This window comes from Taudactylus pleione, unplaced genomic scaffold, assembly GCF_031769625.1.
Source record: "Taudactylus pleione unplaced genomic scaffold, aTauple2 ptg000550l, whole genome shotgun sequence".
NCBI classification, from domain to species: domain Eukaryota; kingdom Metazoa; phylum Chordata; class Amphibia; order Anura; family Myobatrachidae; genus Taudactylus; species Taudactylus pleione.
In genome coordinates this window covers 690,001-697,500 of record NW_028284952.1, presented here as the reverse complement: position 1 = coordinate 697,500, position 7,500 = coordinate 690,001, and the positions used below count along the sequence as shown (strand labels likewise).

At 37.1% G+C, this 7,500-nt stretch overlaps 2 non-coding genes and 24 pseudogenes across 2 annotated transcripts; all 26 read right to left on the bottom strand.

Annotated features, from left to right (window-relative positions):
• Positions 1 to 54: 54 nt before the first annotated feature.
• On the bottom strand, positions 55 to 173 carry LOC148485729 (5S ribosomal RNA; annotated as a pseudogene).
• A 115-nt stretch (positions 174 to 288) lies between these two features.
• Positions 289 to 407, bottom strand: LOC148485728 (5S ribosomal RNA; annotated as a pseudogene).
• Positions 408 to 523: 116 nt separating this feature from the next.
• On the bottom strand, positions 524 to 642 carry LOC148485727 (5S ribosomal RNA; annotated as a pseudogene).
• A 115-nt stretch (positions 643 to 757) lies between these two features.
• LOC148485726 (5S ribosomal RNA) lies at positions 758 to 876 on the bottom strand (annotated as a pseudogene).
• Positions 877 to 992: 116 nt separating this feature from the next.
• LOC148485725 (5S ribosomal RNA) lies at positions 993 to 1,111 on the bottom strand (annotated as a pseudogene).
• Positions 1,112 to 1,227: 116 nt separating this feature from the next.
• LOC148485724 (5S ribosomal RNA) lies at positions 1,228 to 1,346 on the bottom strand (annotated as a pseudogene).
• A 116-nt stretch (positions 1,347 to 1,462) lies between these two features.
• Positions 1,463 to 1,581, bottom strand: LOC148485723 (5S ribosomal RNA; annotated as a pseudogene).
• A 350-nt stretch (positions 1,582 to 1,931) lies between these two features.
• LOC148485722 (5S ribosomal RNA) lies at positions 1,932 to 2,050 on the bottom strand. Its single transcript, XR_015871783.1, has one exon. It is a non-coding gene; the product is annotated as a 5S ribosomal RNA (ribosomal RNA).
• Positions 2,051 to 2,165: 115 nt separating this feature from the next.
• Positions 2,166 to 2,284, bottom strand: LOC148485721 (5S ribosomal RNA; annotated as a pseudogene).
• Positions 2,285 to 2,635: 351 nt separating this feature from the next.
• LOC148485720 (5S ribosomal RNA) lies at positions 2,636 to 2,754 on the bottom strand (annotated as a pseudogene).
• A 349-nt stretch (positions 2,755 to 3,103) lies between these two features.
• LOC148485719 (5S ribosomal RNA) lies at positions 3,104 to 3,222 on the bottom strand (annotated as a pseudogene).
• Positions 3,223 to 3,337: 115 nt separating this feature from the next.
• LOC148485718 (5S ribosomal RNA) lies at positions 3,338 to 3,456 on the bottom strand (annotated as a pseudogene).
• A 115-nt stretch (positions 3,457 to 3,571) lies between these two features.
• On the bottom strand, positions 3,572 to 3,690 carry LOC148485717 (5S ribosomal RNA; annotated as a pseudogene).
• A 116-nt stretch (positions 3,691 to 3,806) lies between these two features.
• On the bottom strand, positions 3,807 to 3,925 carry LOC148485716 (5S ribosomal RNA; annotated as a pseudogene).
• Positions 3,926 to 4,040: 115 nt separating this feature from the next.
• On the bottom strand, positions 4,041 to 4,159 carry LOC148485715 (5S ribosomal RNA; annotated as a pseudogene).
• A 116-nt stretch (positions 4,160 to 4,275) lies between these two features.
• LOC148485714 (5S ribosomal RNA) lies at positions 4,276 to 4,394 on the bottom strand (annotated as a pseudogene).
• Positions 4,395 to 4,510: 116 nt separating this feature from the next.
• Positions 4,511 to 4,629, bottom strand: LOC148485713 (5S ribosomal RNA; annotated as a pseudogene).
• A 116-nt stretch (positions 4,630 to 4,745) lies between these two features.
• Positions 4,746 to 4,864, bottom strand: LOC148485712 (5S ribosomal RNA; annotated as a pseudogene).
• A 115-nt stretch (positions 4,865 to 4,979) lies between these two features.
• Positions 4,980 to 5,098, bottom strand: LOC148485711 (5S ribosomal RNA; annotated as a pseudogene).
• A 351-nt stretch (positions 5,099 to 5,449) lies between these two features.
• On the bottom strand, positions 5,450 to 5,568 carry LOC148485710 (5S ribosomal RNA). The gene has a single exon (XR_015871125.1). It is a non-coding gene; the product is annotated as a 5S ribosomal RNA (ribosomal RNA).
• A 349-nt stretch (positions 5,569 to 5,917) lies between these two features.
• Positions 5,918 to 6,036, bottom strand: LOC148485709 (5S ribosomal RNA; annotated as a pseudogene).
• Positions 6,037 to 6,151: 115 nt separating this feature from the next.
• LOC148485708 (5S ribosomal RNA) lies at positions 6,152 to 6,270 on the bottom strand (annotated as a pseudogene).
• Positions 6,271 to 6,385: 115 nt separating this feature from the next.
• On the bottom strand, positions 6,386 to 6,504 carry LOC148485707 (5S ribosomal RNA; annotated as a pseudogene).
• Positions 6,505 to 6,620: 116 nt separating this feature from the next.
• On the bottom strand, positions 6,621 to 6,739 carry LOC148485706 (5S ribosomal RNA; annotated as a pseudogene).
• Positions 6,740 to 6,854: 115 nt separating this feature from the next.
• On the bottom strand, positions 6,855 to 6,973 carry LOC148485705 (5S ribosomal RNA; annotated as a pseudogene).
• A 116-nt stretch (positions 6,974 to 7,089) lies between these two features.
• On the bottom strand, positions 7,090 to 7,208 carry LOC148485704 (5S ribosomal RNA; annotated as a pseudogene).
• Between the last annotated feature and the right edge of the window lie 292 nt (positions 7,209 to 7,500).

The window sequence follows — 7,500 nt, the reverse complement described above, 5'->3', positions numbered from 1 at the left end:
TGAAAAAATTAAATGTAAAATGTAATAGAAAAGACTGTTATGGCAGTATAAAATTACCTATAGCACCTGGGATTCCTAGGTGGTCTCCCATCCAAGTACTAACCAGGTCCAACACTGCATAGCTTCCAAGATCAGACGAGATTGGGCATGTCCAGTGTGGTTTGGCTGTAGGTGCTCAAAAACATTAACTTTAGACCTCTTTTACTTCTTAACTCAAGTAAATTCATTGATAAGTTGAAAAATTAAATGTAAAATGTAATAGAAAAGAATGTTATGGCTGCATAAAATTACCTACAGCACCTGGTATTCCCAGGTGGTCTCCCATCCAAGTACTAACCAGGCCCAACACAGCATAGCTTCCAAGATCAGACGAGATTTGGCATGTCCAGTGTGGTTTGGCTGTAGGTGCTCAAAAACATTAACTTTAGACCTCTATTACTTCTTAACTCAAGTAAATTCATTGATAAGTTGAAAAAATTAAATTTAAAACGTAATAGAAAAGAATGTTATGGCACTATAAAATTACCTACAGCACCTGGTAATCCCAGGTGGTCTCCCATCCAAGTACTAACCAGGCCCAACACTGCATAGCTTCCAAGATAAGACGAGATTGGGCATGTCCAGTGTGGTTTGGCTGTAGGTACTCAAAAACATTAACTTTAGACCTCTTTTACTTCTTAACTCAAGTAAATTCATTGATAATTTGAAAAAATGAAATGTAAATGTAATAGAAAAGAATGTTTTGGTTGTCTAAAATTACCTACAGCACCTGGTATTCCCAGGTTGTCTCCCATCCAAATACAAATGAGGCCCAACACTGCATAGCTTCCAAGATCAGACGAGATTGGGCATGTCCAGTGTGGTTTGGCTGTAGGTGCTCAAAAGCATTAAATTTAGACCTCTATTACTTCTTAACTCAAGTAAATTCATTGATAAGTTGAAAAAATTAAATGTAAAATGTAATAGAAAAGAATGTTATGGCAGTATAAAATTACCTACAGCTCCAAGTATTCCCAGGTGGTCTCCCATCCAAGTACTAACCAGGCCCAACACTGCATAACTTCCAAGATCAGACGAGATTGGGCATGTCAACTGTGGTTTGGATGTAGGTGCTCAAAAGCGTTAAATTTAGACCGCTTTTACTTCTTAACTCAAGTAAATTCTTTGATAAGTTGAAAAAATTAAATGTAAAATGTAATAGAAAAGAATGTTATTGCAGTTTAAAATTACCTACAGCTCCAGGTATTCCCAGGTGGTCTCCCATCCAAGTACTAACCAGGCCCAACACTGCATAGCTTCCAAGATCAGACGAGATTGGGCATGTCCACTGTGGTTTGGATGTAGGTGCTCAAAAGTGTTAAATTTAGACCGCTTTTACTTCTTAACACAAGTAAATTCATTGATAATTTGAAAAAATTAAATGTAAAATGTAATAGAAAAGAAAGTTATGGCAGTATAAAATTACCTACAGCACCTGGGATTCCTAGGTAGTCTCCCATCCAAGTACTAACCAGTCCCAACACTGCATAGCTTCCAAGATCAGACGAGATTGGGAATGTCCAGTGTGGTTTGGCTGTAGGTGCTCAAAAGCATTAACTTTAGACCTCTATTACTTCTTAACTCAAGTAAATTCATTGATAAGTTGAAAAAATTAAATGTAAAATGTAATAGAAAAGAATGTTATGGCAGTATAAAATTACCTACTGCAGCTGGTTTTCCCAGGTGGTCTCCCATCCAAGTACTGACCATGCCCAACACTGAATAGCTACCAAGATAAGACGAGATGGGGAATGTCCAGTGTGGATTGGCTGTAGGTGCTCAAAAGTATTAACTTTAGACCTCTTTTACTTCTTAACTCAAGTAAATTCAATGATAAGTTGAAAAATGAAATGTAAAATGTAATAGAAAAGAATGTTATGGCAGTATAAAATTACCTACAGCACCTGGTATTCCCAGGTGGTCTCCCATCCAAGTACTAACCAGGCCCAACACTGCATAGCTTCCAAGATCAGACGAGATTGGGCATGTCCAGTGTGGTTTGGCTGTAGGTGCTCAAAAACATTAACTTTAGACCTCTTTTACTTCTTAACTCAAGTAAATTCATTGATAATTTGAAAAAATGAAATGTAAATGTAATAGAAAAGAATGTTTTGGTTGTCTAAAATTACCTACAGCACCTGGTATTCCCAGGTTGTCTCCCATCCAAGTACAAATGAGACCCAACACTGCATAGCTTCCAAGATCAGACGAGATTGGGCATGTCCAGTGTGGTTTGGCTGTAGGTGGTCAAAAACATTAACTTTAGACCTCTATTACTTCTTAACTCAAGTAAATTCATTGATAAGTTGAAAAAATTAAATGTAAAATGTAATAGAAAAGAATGTTATGGCAGTATAAAATTACCTACTGCACCTGGTTTTCCCAGGTGGTCTCCCATCCAAGTACTGACCATTCCCAACACTGCATAGCTTCCAAGATCAAACGACATTGGCCATGTCCAGTGTGGTTTGTCTATAGGTGCTGAAGAATCTTAACTTTAGACCTCTTTTACTTCTTAACTCAAGTAAATTCATTGCTAAGTTGAAAAAATGAAATGTAAAATGTTATAGAAAAGAATGTTATGGCTATATAAAATTACCTACAGCACCTGGTATTCCCAGGTGGTCTCCCATCCAAGTACAAACCAGGCCCAACACTGCATAGCTTCCAAGATCAGACGAGATTGGGCATGTGCAGTGTGGTTTGGCTGTAGATGCTAAAAGCCTTAACTTTAGACATCTTTTACTTCTTAACTCAAGTAAATTCATTGATAAGTTGAAAAAATTAAATGTAAAATGTAATAGAAAAGAATGTTATGGCAGTATAAAATTACCTACAGCACCTGGTATTCCCAGGTGGTCTCCCATCCAAGTACTGACCATGCACAACACTGCATAGCTTCAATATCAAATGACATTGGCCATGTCCAGTGTGGTTTGGCTATAGGTGCTGAAAAATATTAACTTTAGACGTCTTTTACTTCTTAACTCAAGTAAATTCATTGCTAAGTTGAAAAAATGTAATGTAAAATGTAATAGAAAAGAATGTTATGGCTATATAAAATTACCTACAGCACCAGGTATTCCCAGGTGGTCTCCCATCCAAGTACTAACCAGGACCAACACTGCATAGCTTCCAAGATCAGACGAGATTGGGCATGTCCAGTGTGGTTTGGATATAGGTGCTAGAAACCTTAACTTTAGACCTCTTTTACTTCTTAACTCAAGTAAATTCATTGATAAGTTGAAAAAATTAAATGTAAAATGTAATAGAAAAGACTGTTATGGCAGTATAAAATTACCTATAGCACCTGGGATTCCTAGGTGGTCTCCCATCCAAGTACTAACCAGGTCCAACACTGCATAGCTTCCAAGATCAGATGAGATGGGGCATGTCCAGTGTGGTTTGGCTGTAGGTGCTCAAAAACATTAACTTTAGACCTCTTTTACTTCTTAACTCAAGTAAATTCATTGATAAGTTGAAAAATTAAATGTAAAATGTAATAGAAAAGAATGTTATGGCTGCATAAAATTACCTACAGCACCTGGTATTCCCAGGTGGTCTCCCATCCAAGTACTCACCAGGCCCAACACTGCATAGCTTCCAAGATCAGACGAGATTTGGCATGTCCAGTGTGGTTTGGCTGTAGGTGCTCAAAAACATTAACTTTAGACCTCTATTACTTCTTAACTCAAGTAAATTCATTGATAAGTTGAAAAAATTAAATTTAAAATGTAATAGAAAAGAATGTTATGGCACTATAAAATTACCTACAGCACCTGGTAATCCCAGGTGGTCTCCCATCCAAGTACTAACCAGGCCCAACACTGCATAGCTTCCAAGATAAGACGAGATTGGGCATGTCCAGTGTGGTTTGGCTGTAGGTACTCAAAAACATTAACTTTAGACCTCTTTTACTTCTTAACTCAAGTAAATTCATTGATAATTTGAAAAAATGAAATGTAAATGTAATAGAAAAGAATGTTTTGGTTGTCTAAAATTACCTACAGCACCTGGTATTCCCAGGTTGTCTCCCATCCAAGTACAAATGAGGCCCAACACTGCATAGCTTCCAAGATCAGACGAGATTGGGCATGTCCAGTGTGGTTTGGCTGTAGCTGCTCAAAAGCATTAAATTTAGACCTCTATTACTTCTTAACTCAAGTAAATTCATTGATAAGTTGAAAAAATTAAATGTAAAATGTAATAGAAAAGAATGTTATGGCAGTATAAAATTACCTACAGCTCCAGGTATTCCCAGGTGGTCTCCCATCCAAGTACTAACCAGGCCCAACACTGCATAACTTCCAAGATCAGACGAGATTGGGCATGTCAACTGTGGTTTGGATGTAGGTGCTCAAAAGCGTTAAATTTAGACCGCTTTTACTTCTTAACTCAAGTAAATTCTTTGATAAGTTGAAAAAATTAAATGTAAAATGTAATAGAAAAGAATGTTATTGCAGTATAAAATTACCTACAGCTCCAGGTATTCCTAGGTGGTCTCCCATCCAAGTACTAACCAGGCCCAACACTGCATAGCTTCCAAGATCAGACGAGATTGGGCATGTCCACTGTGGTTTGGATGTAGGTGCTCAAAAGCGTTAAATTTAGACCGCTTTTACTTCTTAACACAAGTAAATTCATTGATAATTTGAAAAAATTAAATGTAAAATGTAATAGAAAAGAAAGTTATGGCAGTATAAAATTACCTACAGCACCTGGGATTCCTAGGTAGTCTCCCATCCAAGTACTAACCAGTCCCAACACTGCATAGCTTCCAAGATCAGACGAGATTGGGCATGTCCAGTGTTGTTTGGCTGTAGGTGTTCTAAAACATTAACTTTAGACCTCAATTACTTCTTAACTCAAGTAAATTCATTGATAAGTTGAAAAATTAAATTTAAAATGTAATAGAAAAGAATTTTATGGCAGTATAAAATTACCTACAGCACCTGGTATTCCCAGGTGGTCTCCCATCCAAGTACTAACCAGGCCTAACACTGCATAGCTACCAAGATAAGACAAGATTGGGCATGTCCAGTGTGGATTGGCTGTAGGTGGTCAAAAACATTAACTTTAGACCTCTATTACTTCTTAACTCAAGTAAATTCATTATTAAGTTGAAAAAATTAAATGTAAAATGTAATAGAAAAGAATGTTATGGCAGTATAAAATTACCTACTGCACCTGGTTTTCCCAGGTGGTCTCCCATCCAAGTACTGACCATTCCCAACACTGCATAGCTTCCAAGATCAAACGACATTGGCCATGTCCAGTGTGTTTTGTCTATAGGTGCTGAAGAATATTAACTTTAGACCTCTTTTACTTCTTAACTCAAGTAAATTCATTGCTAAGTTGAAAAAATGAAATGTAAAATGTTATAGAAAAGAATGTTATGGCTATATAAAATTACCTACAGCACCTGGTATTCCCAGGTGGTCTCCCATCCAAGTACTAACCAGGCCCAACACTGCATAGCTTCCAAGATCAGACGAGATTGGGCATGTCCAGTGTGGTTTGGCTGTAGATGCTAAAAGCCTTAACTTTAGACATCTTTTACTTCTTAACTCAAGTAAATTCATTGATAAGTTGAAAAAACTAAATGTAAAATGTAATAGAAAAGAATGTTATGGCAGTATAAAATTACCTACAGCACCTGGTATTCCCAGGTGGTCTCCCATCCAAGTACTGACCATGCACAACACTGCATAGCTTCAATATCAAATGACATTGGCCATGTCCAGTGTGGTTTGGCTATAGGTGCTGAAAAATATTAACTTTAGACGTCTTTTACTTCTTAACTCAAGTAAATTCATTGCTAAGTTGAAAAAATGTAATGGAAAATGTAATAGAAAAGAATGTTATGGCTATATAAAATTACCTACAGCACCAGGTATTCCCAGGTGGTCTCCCATCCAAGTACTAACCAGGCCCAACACTGCATAGCTTCCAAGATCAGACGAGATTGGGCATGTCCAGTGTGGTTTGGATATAGGTGCTAAAAACCTTAACTTTAGACCTCTTTTACTTCTTAACTCAAGTAAATTCATTGATAAGTTGAAAAAATTAAATGTAAAATGTAATAGAAAAGACTGTTATGGCAGTATAAAATTACCTATAGCACCTGGGATTCCTAGGTGGTCTCCCATCCAAGTACTAACCAGGTCCAACACTGCATAGCTTCCAAGATCAGACGAGATTGGGCATGTCCAGTGTGGTTTGGCTGTAGGTGCTCAAAAACATTAACTTTAGACCTCTTTTACTTCTTAACTCAAGTAAATTCATTGATAAGTTGAAAAATTAAATGTAAAATGTAATAGAAAAGAATGTTATGGCTGCATAAAATTACCTACAGCACCTGGTATTCCCAGGTGGTCTCCCATCCAAGTACTAACCAGGCCCAACACTGCATAGCTTCCAAGATCAGACGAGATTTGGCATGTCCAGTGTGGTTTGGCTGTAGGTGCGCAAAAACATTAACTTTAGACCTCTATTACTTCTTAACTCAAGTAAATTCATTGATAAGTTGAAAAAATTAAATTTAAAATGTAATAGAAAAGAATGTTATGGCACTATAAAATTACCTACAGCACCTGGTAATCCCAGGTAGTCTCCCATCCAAGTACTAACCCGGCCCAACACTGCATAGCTTCCAAGATAAGACGAGATTGGGCATGTCCAGTGTGGTTTGGCTGTAGGTACTCAAAAACATTAACTTTAGACCTCTTTTACTTCTTAACTCAAGTAAATTCATTGATAATTTGAAAAAATGAAATGTAAATGTAATAGAAAAGAATGTTTTGGTTGTCTAAAATTACCTACAGCACCTGGTATTCCCAGGTTGTCTCCCATCCAAGTACAAATGAGGCCCAACACTGCATAGCTTCCAAGATCAGACGAGATTGGGCATGTCCAGTGTGGTTTGGCTGTAGGTGCTCAAAAGCATTAAATTTAGACCTCTATTACTTCTTAACTCAAGTAAATTCATTGATAAGTTGAAAAAATTAAATGTAAAATGTAATAGAAAAGAATGTTATGGCAGTATAAAATTACCTACAGCTCCAGGTATTCCCAGGTGGTCTCCCATCCAAGTACTAACCAGGCCCAACACTGCATAACTTCCAAGATCAGACGAGATTGGGCATGTCAACTGTGGTTTGGATGTAGGTGCTCAAAAGCGTTAAATTTAGACCGCTTTTACTTCTTAACGCAAGTAAATTCTTTGATAAGTTGAAAAAATTAAATGTAAAATGTAATAGAAAAGAATGTTATGGCAGTATAAAATTAACTACTGCAGCTGGTTTTCCCAGGTGGTCTCCCATCCAAGTACTGACCATGCCCAACACTGCATAGCTACCAAGATAAGACGAGATGGGGCATGTCCAGTGTGGATTGGCTGTAGGTGCTCAAAAGTATTAACTTTAGACCTCTTTTACTTCTTAACTCAAGTAAATTCAATGA